The sequence below is a fragment of the Rhinopithecus roxellana genome, chromosome 2 (assembly GCF_007565055.1).
Source record: "Rhinopithecus roxellana isolate Shanxi Qingling chromosome 2, ASM756505v1, whole genome shotgun sequence".
Classification (NCBI taxonomy): domain Eukaryota; kingdom Metazoa; phylum Chordata; class Mammalia; order Primates; family Cercopithecidae; genus Rhinopithecus; species Rhinopithecus roxellana.
Genome location: NC_044550.1, coordinates 193,947,937 through 193,967,728, shown reverse-complemented (window position 1 = coordinate 193,967,728; position 19,792 = coordinate 193,947,937).

Here is a 19,792-nt window from a genome sequence, read left to right as displayed (position 1 = left end):
GCTTTCCATTACTTCCTGACTGAACGGAAAAAAAAAAACAAAAAACAAAAACAAAAAAAAAAAAACAAAGCATGTATTACTCTATTCCTAGGTGATGGTAACCCTATCACTACTGGGAAGTCATAACGGCAAAGGGAGTGAAGAGAAAAACTGTCTCACCATGAGGAAGTATTCCAGATCAGCTCTGGTAGATGTGAGTAGCTGGCTGCCTATAGATAGATGCAAACTAATACAGATATGGATATGGATAGATATGTGACATTCTTTTGTACTTGAATATCTTATTAATTAGGAGATATGCCTATTCTCGTTGGAATAGTAAGGCCCAATCTATCTTAACAACTTGAAAATAATTTTTGAGGACTCATGAATATTAATTAAATTGCCAATATAGAAAAGAACATTATTTGATTTCTCTCTTCTAAGATATATGGCATTCATAAGAAGTCATATTTAAATGGCAAGTCACAAGCTGATTTGTGGCAGTCAGAATACCTCATTGTCTTTCACAGCTAACTCACAAGAGAGAGGAAAATGCATATATAATGCATTTATACCCCTGTCCTTCTAGTCCCTGACTTACTTCAACAGCAATGAGAACTTGGCCTTGTACATGGGAAAAATATTTTGTAACAACAACCACAAAAAGGCCAAAGAAATTACGAAGACCTCGTTATAGGAAAACAAGTACTGATAGGTTTGTGAATGTTATCCAAAGATAATTTAACAGGAGGTTTTTCCACAAAGCTAATTGCTACAAAAAATAAGGCTGTATTCAAACAGCTAATTGCTGTAAACCAAAAGGAGATTCCAAGAATTTCTTGCCTAATGAGCTCTATGCAACCTTACAATAAAGTCTCAGCATTACTTAGAAAAAGCAATCTCCAACAAATCTTAGGAGAGCATGTGAATCTCTGAATCTATTTCATTTAATCTGGTTTATTTCATTTCTTCTGATGCTGGTTTATTTCATTTCTTCTTACTCATTTCTTCTTATTCTCACTGGAACCTTCACCTCCTGGGTTCAAGCAATTCTCTTGCCTTAGCCTCCCAAGTAGCTAGGATACAGACACCCACCACCACACCAGTCTAATTTGTGTATGTTTAGTAGAGATTGGGTTTCACCATGTTGATCAGGCTGATCTCGAACTCCTGACCTCAGCTGCTCTGCCCTCCTTGGCCTCCTAACATGCTGGGATTACAGGCGAGAGACACTATGCCCAACTAGAAATAGTTGTATTATTTTCCTTTGGGTTTATCTGTATGCAGTGTAATACAGCATTAAAAAAGTAAGATTTGTATTTCACATGGAGACACTGGTTAATCTACTGAGGCCTTAGCTTACTGTATTGGTTTACTTAATGAGGTAAGAAAATGTCTCTGTAATGTTTATAATTTTGAAAAATATTATACTTTATTGAAGTAATTTAATTTTTAATTATAATATTTTATCTGAAGAGTGATTCAGAAACATATGTACTCAAATATAATTTCCAAGATCCTTATTTTAAGAACTTAAATTTATGTTAAATAAAGTTTACTAATGGATATTCTTTTTATGAACAAATGCTTTTCAAGTTAGATAAAATATGAAAACCTTGGTCACCAAGTAAGTGATTGTGGGTGTGTGTGTTACTTGATTACTATGTAACAGAGTGCTTATTATATGGCTCATGTTAATGGATATGTTCACATTTCCCATGAAGATGTACAAGGAAGGTGGGTATATTTAAAACATTAAATCTTGTATGCTTATGAGTCTTATTGGTCTGCTAAAATGCTTTGTGTAAGAGATAATTACCAAACACTCACCTCCCAGTTTTCTCTTTAGACAGCTATTTTGAACTAAAAATGTAGTCAGTATGAATAATTGAATATAGTAAAATCAACAATGGCAGAAAAGTTTGTATTCAAGGCAATAGATTGTGATTTATTTATCAAGGATAATTGGGACTAGTAAATTCATAAATGTTCTACCTGCATGTGACTGAAGGCAGTGAAAATCAAAACCTTAATAAATATACAAAGTTGCAAGTTGTAAACAGTAACTTAATCGTCTGGTTTTATTATATTTATAAATAATGAGCCTGAAAAGAAGCAATGAAATGTGTTAAATTTTGATAAAAATTGCTAAGTTTTAGTGAGTTTTTCAATTTATAAACAAAATCTTTTAAAATCTTATAAATATTTTGCTACCAAATATGATATTAATGCAAGCTTTACTATATGTAAGATCAGGGCCTGTTTCTCCCTGCAGGTGTCTGTCTTTTTGCAGATTTCAGATTAGTGGTTTCCCCTAAAACATCATTTCTCTAATGTGTGTGAGAAAAGTTGTTAATATTTCCAGTTTTTCCAGCATTCTCCTTTATATAAGTGTGGAAGCTATGCTTTTTTGGTTGCTCTACATTTCTGCTATGAAACTGGAATTCTCAAGTCTGGGCATTTAAAATACTGAACTTACACAGGTTTTATGTGCATAACTGAGAAAAGAGAATGATATTGCCTATGAATGATTACAAGCATTATAGGTCATTCTTAAGCTTTCATTCACAAGCAAGGAAAGAATTAACTCCAGTAAAAAAATAAATAAATAAAAAATAAATAGGCAATGAGAGACCAAAACACAATTGCTTTATTGCTGCACACTTTGAGTCATTCTAGTACAATATAATAGTTAAACATGTTAAGTCATGGAATAATTTAAAGTTCATTTGTTGGCTCACTGTTTTGAGGGAGAATAAGAAATCTGTTGAGATTCTAGTTCACTAATACTATACATTTACTCCAGAAGAGTTTGTTAAATTGTGAAATTGGTAAATTAACAGTGGTTGAATAAAAATACTCAAAGCAAGGAATATTTAAAATAATTAAATTGAATAAAAGCCCAGCCTGAAAATGGAGCTTTTGGCATCTTTGTTTTGATTAGCTTCTTGACTGGTGTGAATCCTAGTTACAGTAAAAGTATTACTGTCGCAGTGGAAGATGATATTGGTGGTAACATCAGACTTGCAAGGCTACAGCTATGCCCTCATCTCCTACACCCACGCGCTACCTCTAGATTGGCTACACGTGGTTACTGAGCTTTTGAATGAGCACGTTCCATTCTCTTGTACAGCTGAGGGGAATTTGTTTCTTTCCACTATATTTTTTTCTTCTGTTTGCATTTCTTCTTTTTATGTGCTTGCTCTCATAGTCACGTTCTCTGTGTTAAAGAGCACTTTTACTTTTTCTTTTTCTTTCTTTGAGGCGCGATCTCAGCTCACTGCAAGCTCCGCCTCCCGGGTTCACGCCATTCTCCTGCCTCAGCCTCCCGACTAGCTGTGACTACAGGCCCCTGCCACGATGCCTGGCTAATTTTTTGAATTTTCAGTAGAGATGGGGTTTCACCGTGTTAGCCAGGATAGTCTTGATCTCCTGAACTCGTGATCCTCACGCCTCGGCCTCCCAAAGTGCTGGGATTACAGGTGTAAGCCACCGCGCCCGGCCAAAGAACCCTTTTCTTAAAGATTTTTTCTTTTACACGAGTGTCAGGAATAAACTAATGAGTGGCCTTCATTGCATATATGCTGATTCCTACTGTATTAATCACACAACTCTTTCTCCTTATTTTCTTTATTGCTTGTGTGGCCTACTCAGATCCAGCACAGACTAAGAGTCACCACTATTACCCATCCATTTAAAAGAAAGTTTTCTGAGTATGGTCCTGAAGGAACTGCGAAACCATTTTTCCAGTGGTCAGAGTAGCTTTTTTTTTTTTTTTTTTTTTTTTTTTTTTATGTATAATGTGTGGAGTGTTTATGGTTCTTCCAGCTTCACCAAGATGCTGATTTTTCTCTCAAAGTTTCCATTCCATTCCTGTGTATCCTGGATACTTGCAATTTAAAAACGTTGGACAAATTTTATGGTTTACCTCAGGTCTGGAGAACTTAATGCTAACTCCTCACATCTGCTGCTACAGTGAAGTAGAGAAATCATGGGCTTTACACTGAGGAACACCTATTTAAAATCCCAGCTCTATTCCCTACAATCACAGTTACCTGGACTAATCACATCTCTCTGAACTTGACTTTTCTCATCCATAAAACAAGAACAAAAACTATTTTGAAAGAATCATCAGAGTCTAGGGTTGGTGGCTCATGCCTTGAATCCCAGCTTTTGGGCAGATCATGAGGTCAGGAGATCAAGACCATCCTGGCTAACATGGTGAAACCCTGTCTCTACTAAAAATAAAAAAAATAAAAAAATTAGCTGGGCGTGGTGGCGGGTGCCTGTAGTCCCACCTATACAGGAGACTGAGGCAGGAGAATGGCGTGAACCCTGGAGGCAGAGTTGGCAGTGAGCCACGATTATGCCACTGCACTCCAGCCTGGGTGACAGAGCGAGACTCCGTCTCAAAACAACAACAACAACAACAACAGCAAAAATCAAAATAATCATCAGAAATATGAGAATGCCTTTAAAAAAATGTGCATTATAGAACCCAGTGTACTGGACGTGTGCAAAATACTATTATTATTAATCACCTTAACATTGTATTATATTTCACACAGGAATCATTTTCAGACCTATCCTCAATGTATACATTGTGGAGTTTATTTCTATCACAAAACATTATGCCAATGAATGTTAGAACAAAAGCTGACACTATGAGGTCCCTCTAGTCTATCCTTTTAAGAAAGTTGAAAATCTGTACACACACACCTATGCACGCATACATTACAAACCAACACACATACACCCCTTGACAGAAAAATAGTTTTGATATTCATTGTAATTTTCTCCATATCTGTTAAACTTTGAGTAACCTGAAGCTCATTAAATGACCGTATCACATATAAACAAACAACAACAACAGAAAGAAAATATAAACGTCAATTTGTCAATTGCTGTGCATCATTGCTAAGATGCCACCAGGCCAAAACCATTTCATGCATTTCATGCATAAGTAGACTATGAAAAATAGCTCAGGGTGAGCCAATGCATAATGGTTTCCCATCTCTAATCACTTTAGCCATTTTCCTCAGTTCTTAGATGCAGACTGAGATATCTATTTGGCACTTTCCTCCATTCACCTTCTGGGCTCTTCTCCTAAATGATTGAACTTCCTCCCTAACTCTGACACAAATTTCCCTTTGGTTTGGAGTTTAATGTGGCAGTGCTGCTGTTCTTCCAATCTGCATGCTCTTCTCTGGGACCTATGGATTTGTAGGGATGTCAAGTGTTCTGCTCCAGCTCAACTCCACAAGTACTTAGGAGGAATTCTCTGGCTCTCTAGAGCCCACTTGTTCTGTGTTTGTGCAGGAAAGCTCAGTGTCTACCCGGGGAAACCCTGAGGCCACCAACCTCACTTCTATTGCTCACCCCAGGCTCACGGGAAGGTCACCCTATGTGATGTTCTGACAACTCCCAGATCAAAATAAACCTTATATGGAGGCCATAGGGAATATTTGACACTCGTCTGATTAGGTTCCTTATTTAGAGAGTATTTTTGGCATATAGAGCAAAAAATATCCCTGATTTTGTATTAGCAGATACCCCATAACATCATTAAGAGAATGTTATGCAAATCTGTGACAGGCTTTCTATTACTACATGAGCAAAATTACATTCATGATTGCCAATAAATTAGTCAGGATTAAAGAAACTCTTTGCAGTTTCTCATCTACAGTCATCTATCTTCTAATATGTGTAGATAATTGTCTGTAGCAGGTGACTCAGAGCATGAAGATGGAGCAGCATGAGAAGCTTGCACTAAAGGCCCATCTCTGAAGGACAGCCTTGACCCTTTGACCCTTCACATTTAGAGACTGTGGTGAACCAATGCAATTGGAAGCAGCAATGTGGCAGGGGACTTGACAATGGGAGAAGTGTTGATAGAGAGAAAAGCCAAAGATGGGTATCCTAGCATTAAATCATTGGTTGTTACATTCTGATGTGAAAAAGCAACAATGTATCCTCTGCCCCAGGAGGGTTATTTCTTCCCCATAAGGGTCCACAGAGTTGATCTTCCACTATTTTCTCCTAAGTCGGTTGGGATTCACTCTTCCAATATCAAGGTCCCCTTGGAGAGATAGTTTCCCCAAAACTATGTTAGATCTAGCAGCTTCCCAGATGAGCTTTCCTTCTCTCTACTCTGGTGTTAGAAGCCCCAGGCCTAGGATACCAAAGCCAATGCATCAGTCTCTTTTCTCTGGGGTGGAGGTGCTTTCTCTAGGCACTTCTACCTTTTAAAAGGTAAAGGCACCACCCCTTTTGAAACTGGTAATTCATGTCCTACTGTTTCCTGCAGAAAACAGGGACTTTAAACTCTTTCAATGTGTGTTTACTTATCCTCTTCTCCCAGTACAGCTTCTGTTTCCAACTTTCCAGCACAGTTTCAAATGTTACCTTTGTTTTCTTGGAGTTCATGGTTTTTGTTGTTTTGATGTTGTTCTCGGAGGGAGGGATCTAAAAGTACTAACTGGAGAAATACAAATTTTCTGCCTATCTCACTTAGGGAAAGATGGAAGAGTGAATGAAACTGGCAGGAACACTTGCCCCTGGTTTTACATTTTGTTTGATTTGTAAGTAAGCCATTAATCTATTTGAAAATAAGACAAGTTAGGCCGGGCGCGGTGGTTCATGCCTGTAATTCCAGCACTTTGGGAGGCTGAGGCGGGCGGATCACGAGGTCAGGAGTTCAAGACCAGTCTGGCCAACATAGTGAAACTCCATCTCTACTAAAAATACAAAAATTAGCCACGTGCGGTGGTGCGTGCCTGTAATCCCAGCTACTCGGGAGGCTGAGGCAAGAGAATTGCTTGAACCTGGTAGGTAGAGGTTGCAGTGAGTCGAGATGGCGCCAGTGCACTCCAGCTTAGGCGACAGAGCAAGACTCTGTCTCGGGAAACAAACAAACAAACAAAAAGGTCAACATCTTTGCAATGAGAAGCAAGAAGTGAGCTTATCTTACATTTGCTTAGCTGTTTAAGCAGATGAGTTAGAATTAAAAGTCATCCCGGTGACAAGTTAGGCTGGGCGCGGTGGCTCAAGCCTGTAATCCCAGCACTTTGGGAGGCCGAGACGGGCGAATCACGAGGTCAGGAGATCGAGACCATCCTGGCTAACACGGTGAAACCCCGTCTCTACTAAAAAGTACAAAAAACTAGCCGGGTGAGGTGGCGGGCACCTGTAGTCCCAGCTACCCAGAAGGCTGAGGCAGGAGAATGGCGTAAACCCGGGAGGCGGAGCTTGCAGTGAGCTGAGATCCGGCCACTGCACTCCAGCCTGGGCGACGAGCGAGACTCTGTCTCAAAATAAATAAATAAATAAATAAATAAATAAATAAATAAATAAATAAATAAATAAATAAAATAAAAGTCATCCCTCTGTTACTTCTCTGTCATTTGGTTTGACCAAAATGTACTAGGAATTGCCATTACTAGCTTCTACTGACGATGCGTTCATTGGCCTCTGGCCACGGAAGTCTGCACAACTAATTCTCCAGGCTTGTGACCTTAATTGCCTCTGGCTAACATTGCCATGGAAAGCCACACATTGAAAGATCTCCAGTATTTACTTTGTGGGTTTTTTGCCTTTCAGCTTTTTAGTCACAGCTATAAATCCTGTAGTGCCTACACCTGGAAGCACTGATAATAACCTCTGGCCCACTTCACATTGTTCTCTGAACCATGACTCAAGGCCCATGGAAATTTATTTTTCACATATTTTTGAGTAGGTCTTTGGTTTTATTGAGAATTTTGAAAAGGTACACAGAGTAACTAAGAAAACCAACATTTGCTAAATTCCACAATTCCACAATGAGAGAACTGTTATACTACCTATTTTGCATAGTAAAACTGTATCTGCCAGTATCCAGGAAACTACTGTGGAAACAGAATTCAAAACCCATATTCTTACTATCACCCAACACTGGGCATGGATCATTTCCTTTCTTTGAAATAGATCTAGAGTAAGGACTTTAAGATGTGATGCATCAGCCATTCTTGCAGGAGGAACAAATATCAACAAATCAAGTTCCAACAGGAGTTAATAGAAAATGTCAAGAAAGCATTATGAAATAGGGAAAGAGAAATGAAATGGTAATGACTCAGAAGAAAACCTTTCCCTGAATTGAATTCAGTTTATGACACAAAAGAAAATGTAGAACACAGTTGTTTCTTATTCTTAGTACTATAAAGTATTACTCAAATCTTTAGTTCTGTTAAACAAGGACATGCTTGATTAAGAAAAGTATGAAATTCAATGTGAAATAATTGCCAAATAAAATGTTCACTAGAAAGAATAAAAAGCAGATTTACACTAAAGAAATTCTTATTTGCAATTTAGAAAATGTACTTTAAAGCATTTCCAGAATCTATAAAACAATAGAGATGAAAAATATGAGAGCAGCACATAAAAATTTAGACTTAGGGGCACTCTTATATGCTGTTGGTAGGAATGTAAATTAGTACAGCCATTAAGGGCAACAGTATGGGGGTTCCTAAGAAAATTAATAACAGAGCTACCATATGTTCCAACAATCCCACTTCTGGGTACATATCAAAAGGGAATGAAATCAGCATATTGAAGAGATGCCTGTACTCCCATGTTAACTGTGGCACTATTCACAATAGCCAAGATATAGAATCAACCTAAGTGTCCATTGAGATGAATGCATAAAATATGATATATACATAATAAAATATCATTCAGCCACAATACATGAAAGTCTGTCATGTGTGACAACACACATGAGCCTAGAGCACATACTGTTAAGTGAAATAAGCAAAGTACAGAAGGACAAATATTGAACATATAATCATCCCACAAAATAATGGGTCTGAAGTTAGACAGTTTCAGGATATATGTGTGTGTATATATAATATATATGTGTATATGTACATGTATAATACATACATATATATTTTACATATTTGCGTGATGTATATAATGTGTATATAATATATGTATATATAATACATATAATATACATTATATACATATTAGTACACATACATTATAAATGTTACAATGCATATATAATAGACATTATACACACACATATACAAAATATACCTCAAAGCAATTGTATGACCACATACTTGGAGCTGTGGAAACATATCCGTGATCATGAGTGAAAAAACCTGAAGAAAAGAATCAGTGAAAGGAGTATTGCAAAATGACAAGGGATAAAAAAAACTTATGCCTTTGATGGTATCATCCCAGAAATATATCCTGAAACTGTCTACCTTCAATCTCATTGTTTTGTGAGATAGTTAATTGTTTTTATTGGCCAGGGAGAGTGGCTCACGCCTGTGATCCCAACACTCTGGAAAGTGGAATCTGTAGGATTGCTTAAGCCTGGGAATTCCAGACCAACTTGGGCAATATAGTGAGACCCTGTCTCTACAAAAAAAACATATATTTTTAAAAATTAGCTGGACATATTGGTACACACCTGTCCCAGCTGCTTGGGAAGCTGACTCTCTCTCTCTCTCTCTCTCTCTCTCTCTCTCTCTCGAAATGTTCTTATTGCTTAAGACACTGTTAGTCAATAATTTGTTGTTACCTGCAGCTCAATGCATACATATAAATAAAGTGATGTGCAAAGGTAAATTACAGAATTAAGAACTTAACTAACAATGAATAAATTATAAATATCCAGGAAAAGGAAAGACAAAGGTGACCTCTGATCCGCCATAAGTAGAGAAGTCCTGAGATAATGAAAAACTATATATATATATATATATATAAATTTTAGCATCAAAGCAATTTTAGAAAAGCTAACCTTGTTGACAAATATAATTTTAACATAGGAAAAATTATCATGACTTAAGTTTAGAATCCAATCAATGCACTCAGTGTCATAATAGAAATTTCCTGTAAATGACAAAGTGGATCTGTAATCAGAACAGACACACTATGTTCCTGAAAATAAATCAGTTGTTACCTGAGACATATATGTATTACTGATTTAATTTCAAGGATTAAAAAAAAAAATGCTAGAGACATGTAAGTAGCTAATAAAAATCTTTTACAAGGGGAAAATCTATCTGTCTCCAGACTCCTCTGCATTTGATTAAAAAGTTATTTAGTTAAATAATTACAATTAAGCAATGATCCATAACTTCTGAGAAGAAAAAATGACCCACAATTATTCTTATATAAAAGAAGAAATTCCCAAAGATAAAAGACTTCAGGAAACACAGCACCTCTATACCCTTTTTTTAGACAAAATAAAGTGAAAACCCCATTATCCATGACAAAATCCAGTGGACAAAAGGATATGAGAAGTCAATACAAAAGAACTTTACTATATATATATATATATATATATATATATATATATATATACTCTCTATATACTATATATATTTATTTTATATATACTATATATATTTATTATATATATATTTCACCATATATATTTTACCATACATATATGGTAAAATATGCTTTATTGTGTGTATATATGTGTATATGCATATGTGTGTGTATATGTATATGTGTGTATATGTATACAACTATATAGTAAAATACATATTTGAATATTATATATAGTAAAATACATATTTGAATATTATATATAGTAAAATATATATTTGTTTAATATATTTACTACATAATGTATATTTTACTATATAATATGTATGTGTGTATATATGTATATGTTATATATGCATGTGTATTATATATATAATATATGCACATATATATGTATGTATGTGTGTCCCCATCTCACTATGTTGCCCAAGTTGTTCTGGAACTCATGGGCTCAAGCAATCCTCTGGATTTCATCATTCCAATTGGAATTACAGGTGTGAGCCACTGTGCCTGGCCAATAAGAGTATTTAAGTATCTCGGAAAATAATAGGTCTGAAGGTAGACAGTTTCAGGATATAATTCCGGAATGATATCATCAAGGGCATACATTCTTTTTATTCCTTGCCATTTTGCAATACTCCTTTCACTGATTCTTTTCTTCAGGAACTTTTCTCTCATGATCATGGATTCGTTTTCCCAGCTCCTCCTCAAAAACAATGTCCTGTATTCTGAGAAGGAAAATCTGACAGAAGCTTTCCAGCAGATTTGCCCATGTCTCGATGATGAACGTTGAATCACAGAGTCCTACCTGGCCACTCAGTGTGAAAAAAAGAACATAAAGACACAAATCAGTTTGGACTAATCTCTGTTCTTCCCATGGTCTAGGAAAAAGATATCCTTTCCCTGATTGCACTGATGACAAATTGACATCTGAGGAACATGGTCATATATTAGAAAGAAGAAGGGCGACAATACTGTCTGTTGAGTAGATAATCAATAATGTCTGCTATAATCTTTTAGTTACCTTTTTTGAGTTCTTTTTCCCATTAATCTTATAAAGTTTCTCAGTTCTATTAGACAAACCATTCTTAGATAATGTTCTTTTTGTTCCTTCGTGTGTGCTTTCTTTCAGAGCTTATGCATTTTTTATGTGCTATCTCATTTATAGGCTATTATGTAATTAATTTTTATTCAATATATCTGTCTATGAGATATGCACTTTTTAATTTTCCTCACGAATAAAGCAGTCAACTCTGTTTAGAACTGTTGTTGGTAATCTGATGTAAGAGATATTATCTTTGATTCTATTTTCTTTGTGAGAAATATTTCCCTTCATTAATAGCTGAGAAATGTATTCTGAGGACACTATGGTGGCAGGAAGAATGTTCAATAACGTCATGTGCAACCTTGGGTGTAGACTTAGGTTCTGTTTCTTGTTGCTTTCGTTTTTGCTACATATTTTCATTTCTTACTGGAGTTCTCAACAACCTTTGAGATTCAAATAATTCGCTCCTAGCCAAGAACCAGTCACTCTGATCTGTTCCATTGCATGCAGCTCTCATTAGCAGTTCATTCCAAAATGCTTAAGGCAGAAAAGAAAAGCCATATTACCTAAGTGATTGTATTTCCTGCGTTGAATCTACTGGGAAGAGGAGAGATCTTCAGAAAATCACCCCATGGGTCATCTTCTGTACCCTATCTTTCTCAGCTAAATAGAGGGGCTTTCCCATTCTTAGCAATAGGGAACTTACTCTCTTGTTTTGCCATTCTCAAAGCAAAGGCGATTCAAATTTCTTTTTCAGAATTCTGTATTTTATCCCTTTACCTTATTTATTCTCCGGAGGATAAAGTTGGAATTCCAAGAAATTAATAAAATCCAAAACTTATGAATTACTAGATAAGTATTTCTCTTGTATTTTTTGTCCACAAGTAATTTTGTATGGCCTATGCTATATGTTTATATATTTTTGTCTATTTGCTTTTCATATCTTTAATTTGGTAACAATTTAGTTTGGCCTGAAATTATGCTATATCACTTAGAAGTAAATACAGCATATGACATTTTATCTATATTATGATCACTAGTATGTAAACTTATATAATTGCCTAGGAAAGAGATTATAAAAAAGAGTGTAAAACATGGCATTTGTGGGGTATGAGTATTTATTTATTTTTCTTATAACTTTGTTTAAACCAAGCGACACATTTATTGAGATATGATTAACTTATAATAATGTACATGCATTTTAAGTATCAGTTTAATTAGTTTTGACAGGAGTAATCACTCATGCAAATAATTCTCCTATTAAGATATAGGGCATTTTACCATTAAATAAAGTCTCTGTAATCCTTACCTGTGACAACAATTCTCATGATGTTTGTCACCATAATTTAAATTTTTCCTATTCTAGAATTTAATATAAGTTGCATTGTATAGAATATACTTTATTGTGTCTATTTCTTTCACACAGCATAATGTTTTTGAGATCCATTCATGTTGTTATGTGGTAAGTAGTTTATTATTTTTTCTTGCTGAATAGTATTCCATTGTATGACTATGTTACATTTGTTCATTCTCTTGTCAAATTGTCATGACAATTTAAGTGACTGTAATCTGACAGGTCCATGTCCCTTCTTTCCATGCCCAGTAGATCAATCACTGTGACAGGGACTGTGCAAAAGACAAGCGTGTTTTACAAGGCTTCTGAGTGATGAGGAGGTGAGAGAACAACTGTAAATTCACTTCCCTGACGATAAAACTTAGGGATACTTACGGGTTAGGAAAGTGAAGTGGTCTAAGGCATGGGGGAAGGTGATTGGCAGTGGAGGAAAATGAAGTAATAGGCTTATTTTGTATAGGCATAGTCAGTGTTCATGGCATTTCATAAAAGATATGTACAGAAAATGGCAGTGTTAGCATAATCTGAGGATGGAATTTTTGGCCTTCTGACATCAACAGCTTACCTCTTGGGCACATGTGCAGGCCTAGTTGAAGGACCAGTGATCTCAATGGGTTTCAATTGGATAGGAGCTGGCCCAGTTTCCTAAAATACAACTGAAGTGACCATTACCATGGTGACCTATGAATGTTATCTATAAAGTAGCTAGCAAAGGTTAAGTTTTGGCCTTCAATAGTACTTCAGCTTCATGGAAAAGCAGTTAAAAAGTTTAAAAAGCAATCAAAGCAGGCTGACCTGATCAAATTAACCAGTTGCTGGTTTCATTACTTCCAGTTTTGGGTTATTATGAATACAATTTCCATGAACTTTTGTGTATAAGTGCATTTGCAGGCATATATTTTTATTACTCTTGGGTAAGTTATTGGAAATATAATTGCAGGATCATAATTTAAGTGTATCCAAGCTGCTTTCCAAAGCACTTCTAAGATTGTACACTTTCACCAATGATGTATTAGTGTTCAAATTGCTACACATCCTTGTCAACTCTCAATATTGCTAATATTTTAATTTTAGTCACTCTACTCAGCATGAATTAATACCTCAAGGTAGTTTCAATTTACCTTATCTCAATCAGGCAACGATGCTGAGCATCTTTTCATGTGCTTGTTTTAAAAAATTGTGTTTTCAAATTTTTTGCCCATTTAAAAAAGTATTGTGTTTTAGTTATTGAGCTATAAGATTATTTTTATTTTGGACACATATCCTTTTTCAGATGTGTACACTATAGATATTTTCTTCTGCTCTGTAACTTTAACTTGCTTCATAATTCTTTGAAAGAGGAGATGTTTGTATTTTGTTAAAATCTAACATACATTTTAAAAAGACATGTATAATTAATACATTGTGTGTTGTCTTTCAGAATTCTCATCCTCATATTTACAAATATGTTTTCTATCTAGATATTTTATAAGTTTAGATTTCACAATTAGGTTTATGATTCATTTAAAATTTTAAAAATTTTGTGATATATTTAAAATTTTTGTGCATGACATGTATGTGTATAACAGGAATGTGTCAAGGCTCCTTTTTTTTTTACACAGATGTTGATTTGTTAAAATATTTATTGAAAATATTTCTTTTCTCTATTTGCTTTGGTATTTTGTTGAGAATTATTTTCTACATATTTTGGACCATTTTCTGAATGCTGTTTTGTGCCATTGATCTATTTCCCTTCCTTTTTTCCTTCCTCCCTCTCCTCTCCTCTCCTCTCCCTCTCTCTCTTCTTTCCTTCTTTCCTTTTCTGTTTCTCTTCCCTTCTCTTCTCTTCTCTTCTCTTCTCTTCTCTTCTCTCTTCTCTTCTCTTCTCTTCTCTTCTCTTCTCTTCTCTTCTCTTCCCTTCCCTTCCCTTCCCTTCTCTTCTCTTCTTTCTTTCTCTCTCTCTCTCTCTCTCTTTCCTTCTTTCTTTCTTTCTTTCTTTCTTTCTTTCTTTCTTTCTTTCTTTCTTTCTTTCTTTCTTTCTTTCTTTCTTTCTTTCTTTCTTTCTTTCTTTCTTTCTTTCTTTCTTTCTTTCTTTCTTTCTTTCTCTTTCTTCTTTCTTTCCTTTCTTCTTTCTCTCTCTTCCTTCCTCCCTCCCTCCCTCTCTCTCTTTTGCCTTGCCTTGCCCTGCCCTGCCCTGCCCTGCCTTGCCTTGCCTTGCCTTTCTCCTCTCTCCTTGCCTTGCCTTGCCTTTCTCCTCTCTCCTTGCCTTGCCTTGCCTTGTCTTGCCTTTCTCCTCTCTCCTTGCCTTGCCTTGCCTTTCTCCTCTCTCGTTTCCTTTTCTTTCTTGTCTTGCTGTGGTGCCAGGCTGGTCTCAAGCAGTCCTTCAGCCACAGCCTCTTGACTTGCTAGGACTACAAGTATGTGCCACTGTGCCAAGGTTATTTCTCTATTCTTACGCCAATACTACTCTTAGTTATGTACCCTTGTAGCGAGTTTTGAAATCTGATATTCCAAATTTCTTCTTTTGCAAAATCATTTTGGCTGCCCTAGGTCCTTTGCGTTTCCATGTAAATTTTATAGCCAGCTACATCATTTCTACAGAAAATAGAGTTTAGAATTCTGTGGAATCTATATATCAATAGTTGTAAAAATAGTTGCTGTGTTCACTTTCAGTTGTAGTTTTCTTTGAAGGTTATATAAAGGTTTCTACATAATCATGTTAACAGAGGAAAAAGATAGATTTATTAATTTGTTTTCCAAATCTTATATGATTGTTTAATGCTATATTGCACTGATGAGGTCCTTCATTACAATGTTAAATAGAAGTGGTGAAAGTAGAGTGCATCCTGGCTTTGTGCCAGATTTTAGGAGTCTAGTCTTCAAATTTCACTGTTAAGTATGATGTTATCTGGTGGTTTTTTTTTTTTTTTTTTTTTTGAAACTTTATCAGATTGAGCATGTTCCTGTAAGTTCCTACTTATGTAGAGTCTTCTTACTTTGTTTACTTATTTCTACATTTTTAAGGTCTAAAACCCCCTTCAACATAAAAAAAAATTGAAGCTAAACATTTTTCTCTAGGATTGCTTTCACTGCATCCCACAAGTTTTGATAATAGTGCTTTCATTACTAAGTTTTGTTATAAATGGATATTGAATTTTGTCAAATGTTTTTAATTTACCAATTGACATAATCATAGAACTTATTTTTTTCTGTTAATATGTAAACTATGTTGATTGATTTTAGAATGTTGAACCAACCTTGCAGCCCTAGAATAAATCTGCTTGTTGATGACATCTGATATGTCAATATGTTTAGCATTTTAATAAATGTCATTTTTCCCATGTATGTCAAGTTCTTTTCCTCAAATGTCTCCATAAGGTTTTGATATGAGATCATTTTAATATTACGCAATTATTTGGAAAGTGTTTCCTCCTCTATTTTGTAAAAGAGTTTATGCACAATTTCTTTACATTTTATTGAAATGTCTGATGAAAACACTAGTAAATCACAACTGAACTGTCAATTTCCTTTCAGGTAGGTTTATAATTGATTTCAATATTTTCAGCAGGTGTAGAGCTCTTCATAATTTCTTATTATTCTTGGTCAGGTTTCATGAGTTATATTTTTAAGAAATTTAATCATTTAGTCTATGTTGTCAAATTCATAGCTTTTTTTAAGTTATATCTTCTTATCAATTTTTACATTTCTATAGAATCTGGAGTTCTGTATTCTCTATCATTCCTAATATTGATTATTTGTGTTTTTCTCTCCTCTATTATTAAGCTATGAGTTTATCAGTTTGTATTAATATTTTCAAAATACCAACTTCAAAAAATTTATATTATTTATTTGTTTCTACATCATGAATTTCCACATTATCTTTAGTATCCCCTTTGGATTTACTTTACTTACTTATTTCTACATTTTTAAGGCAGAAAATCCCCTTCGACATAAAAAAGCTAAACAGTTGGCTTGCTTTTGCTGTGTCCCACAAGTTTTGATAATAGTGTTTTCATTATAATTCAGCTCAAAATAGCTTTCAATTCTCCTTATTTTTTTTTTAAAAGTTTAACCATGGGTTGTATAAACTTTACGGCTGAATTTCTAAATATCTGTAATCTTTCCTCCTCTTTTAAAATCTGTAAAATATTTCAAACTCACAGGTAGGTATAAAAAATAATAAAACAGGCCGGGCACGGTGGCTCAAGCCTGTAATCCCAGCACTTTGGGAGGCCGAGACGGGCGGATCACGAGGTCAGGAGATCGAGACCATCCTGGCTAATATGGTGAAACCCCGTCTCTACTAAAAATACAAAAAACTAGCCGGGCGAGGTGGCGGGCGCCTGTAGTCCCAGCTACTCGGGAGGCTGAGGCAGGAGAATGGCGTGAACCCGGGAGGCAGAGCTTGCAGTGAGCCGAGATTGCGCCACTGCACTCCAGTCTGGGCGACAGAGCGAGACTCCGCCTAAAAAAAAAAAAAAAAAAAAAAAAAAAAAAAAAAAAAAAAAAATAATAATAATAATAATAATAATAATAATAAAAAAACAAGGCTGGGCACAGTGGCTCACACCTGTAACAACAGCACTTTGGGAGGTGGAGCCAGGCGGATAGCCTGAGGTCAGGAGTTCAGAGACCAGGCTGGCCAACATGGCAAAACCCCGTCTCTACTAAAAATACGAAAATTAGCCAGACGTGGAGGCGTCCACCTGTAGTCTCAGCTATTTGGGAGGCTGAGGCGGGAGAATCGCTTGAACCCGGGAGGCGGAGATTGCAGTGAGCCGAGATCGCACCACTGTACTCCAGCCTGGGAGACAAAGCAAGCTTCTTTCTCTAACAATAACAACAACAACAACAACAACAACAACAACAACAACAACAATAATAATAAAACAGCTACAAAAGTTTTAACAAACTTTAATTTTTGCCATTTTTAAAAAGAAAATCATTTCAGGTATGTTTAAAGTCCATTGCGTATCACTCTTGTTTTTCTCTGTGCTTCCTTTATTCTTCAGGGGGAAAACATTAAAATAAATTTAGTGTTTTTTTCATGACCTTATATCTTCAACTACATATATACACATACATATCTAAAATATATAGATTTTTAAAATATTTTTAAAATTTAGAGAGATTATAATACAATGCATATCTTTAGGCACTTCAATTTTTCCTCAAAACTTTGTAATTGAAAATTATCTGCATAACTATCTGCCGCGCCACATGTCTAATTTGCTTTTGCTTGTTTCATTTGATGAATATATCTCTTCATCCATTTGCTTATTAATGAATAGATTTAAGTTGTTTAAAATTACTTCTATTACGGCAGGGCACAGTGGCTCAAGCCTGTAATCGTAGCACTTTGAAAGTCCGAGGTGGGTGGATCACCTGAGGTCACGAGTTCGAGACCAACCCGACCAATATGGTGAAACCCTGTCTCTACTGAAAATACAAAAATTAGATGGGCATGGTGGTGTATGCCTGTAATCCCAGCTCCTCGGGCGGCTGAGGCAGGAGAATTGCGTGAACCCAGGAGGCAGAGGTTGCAGTGAGCTGAGAACATGCCAGTGTACTCCAGTCTGGGCAACAGAGTGAGACTCTATCCCCCCCCCCAAAAAAAAAATTACTTCTATTATAAACTGGGCTGTTATGAATGCTTTTGCACATATCCTCTTATGTATGCCTTTAAAAGTATGCCTAGGACATAAACTTAGAAGTAGAACTGTGGGACTAGGTTTTATGAAATTTCTATCTTCGTTGATATTGCAAAAATAGCTTTCAACCTTATGGTACAGTAAAGCAACCAGCAACAGGGTATGCAAGTCCTCTCTCAATGTAATCATAATAATGGAACTGATGCATAATTTTCTAAACTTTTGTTGAGCTTATCTGTGCAAAATGCACTGGAACCTTTCAATTTGCATTTCCATGACTATCAGTGAGGTTAAGCAACCTGTTGCATTTTTATTATTGTAACTTTTTTTCATTAAAGATTGCCTTATTACTGCTTGTTTTGGAGGTTTTATTTGTTTTGTGTTTTCTTTTTAGGTTAAAGAGATTATTCATAAATTAAAAATACTAATCCTCTTACAATCATGCTTATTGTTAGCATGTTATTGCAATCTGTAACTTGCTTTTTAATTGCCTACAAATTACTTTTGTTGATAGAAACACATTAAAATTTACTGTAGTAAAACATATCAATTGTTTTCTTTTGTCATGTTTTAAGAAATTCATCCTCACATTGTTCCTTACTTTGAGGCCTTAAAGATAAGTTATATTTTTTGTCTGTGTGATTTCTACATTTACTTTTACATTGTAATATTTAATCCACTTGAAAACTTATAATAACGTGTAGTGTGAGATAGGGATCTAAGTATCTAAGTTTTCTTCTTTCATGTTAACAGCTCATTTTCCAAGATTAATTTTTGCCTTTTTTTCTACTAACCTATTATTCTGCTTTTATAACACATCAAAGTTTTAAAATTTGTGTGCTGTTTTCATATGTTTTATGTTTTACTCAACTTTATATATCTGCACTAATGTAGCAGGGCTTCATTATTATAGTAAATCTTAACAATGACAGTCAAGTTCCTCTTCTTTTTTCAACATTTTACTGGCTATATTTTTGCCTTTTTTATCTTGTACTGACATTTTAGAATCAAATATTCAAGTTCCAGAAACAACCTTTGGTATTTTGATTGGAATTGCATTTAACTTCCTCATAAACAGGGAAAATATTGATGTCATTGTATTTGATGATTGATTCTTTCCATATATGAATATATCTTCTCATTATTCTTATATTCTTTAGTTTTTCTGAAGAATGTTACATTTTATAATTATTTCCCATAAATGTCTTACATTAATTTGCTAAGTGTATTCTCAGATACGTTATGGTCTGCGTTTGGGTGAACTGTAGCATGTGGAGGTCTGTCCCGTTGTGATACTTAGGATCTACAAATGTAGTTTCCTAGTTATTGGGGTGCTTGGTTCACTTTGTCAGTAGGCTGCTTTTGCTTTCTCCTATCGACCTCAAGTGTGTTTTCTGTAAGCCTTCTCTATAAGCTTTCTTTTAGTCTCTAGCTTTGAGCAGCCCAACTGGCTCACTC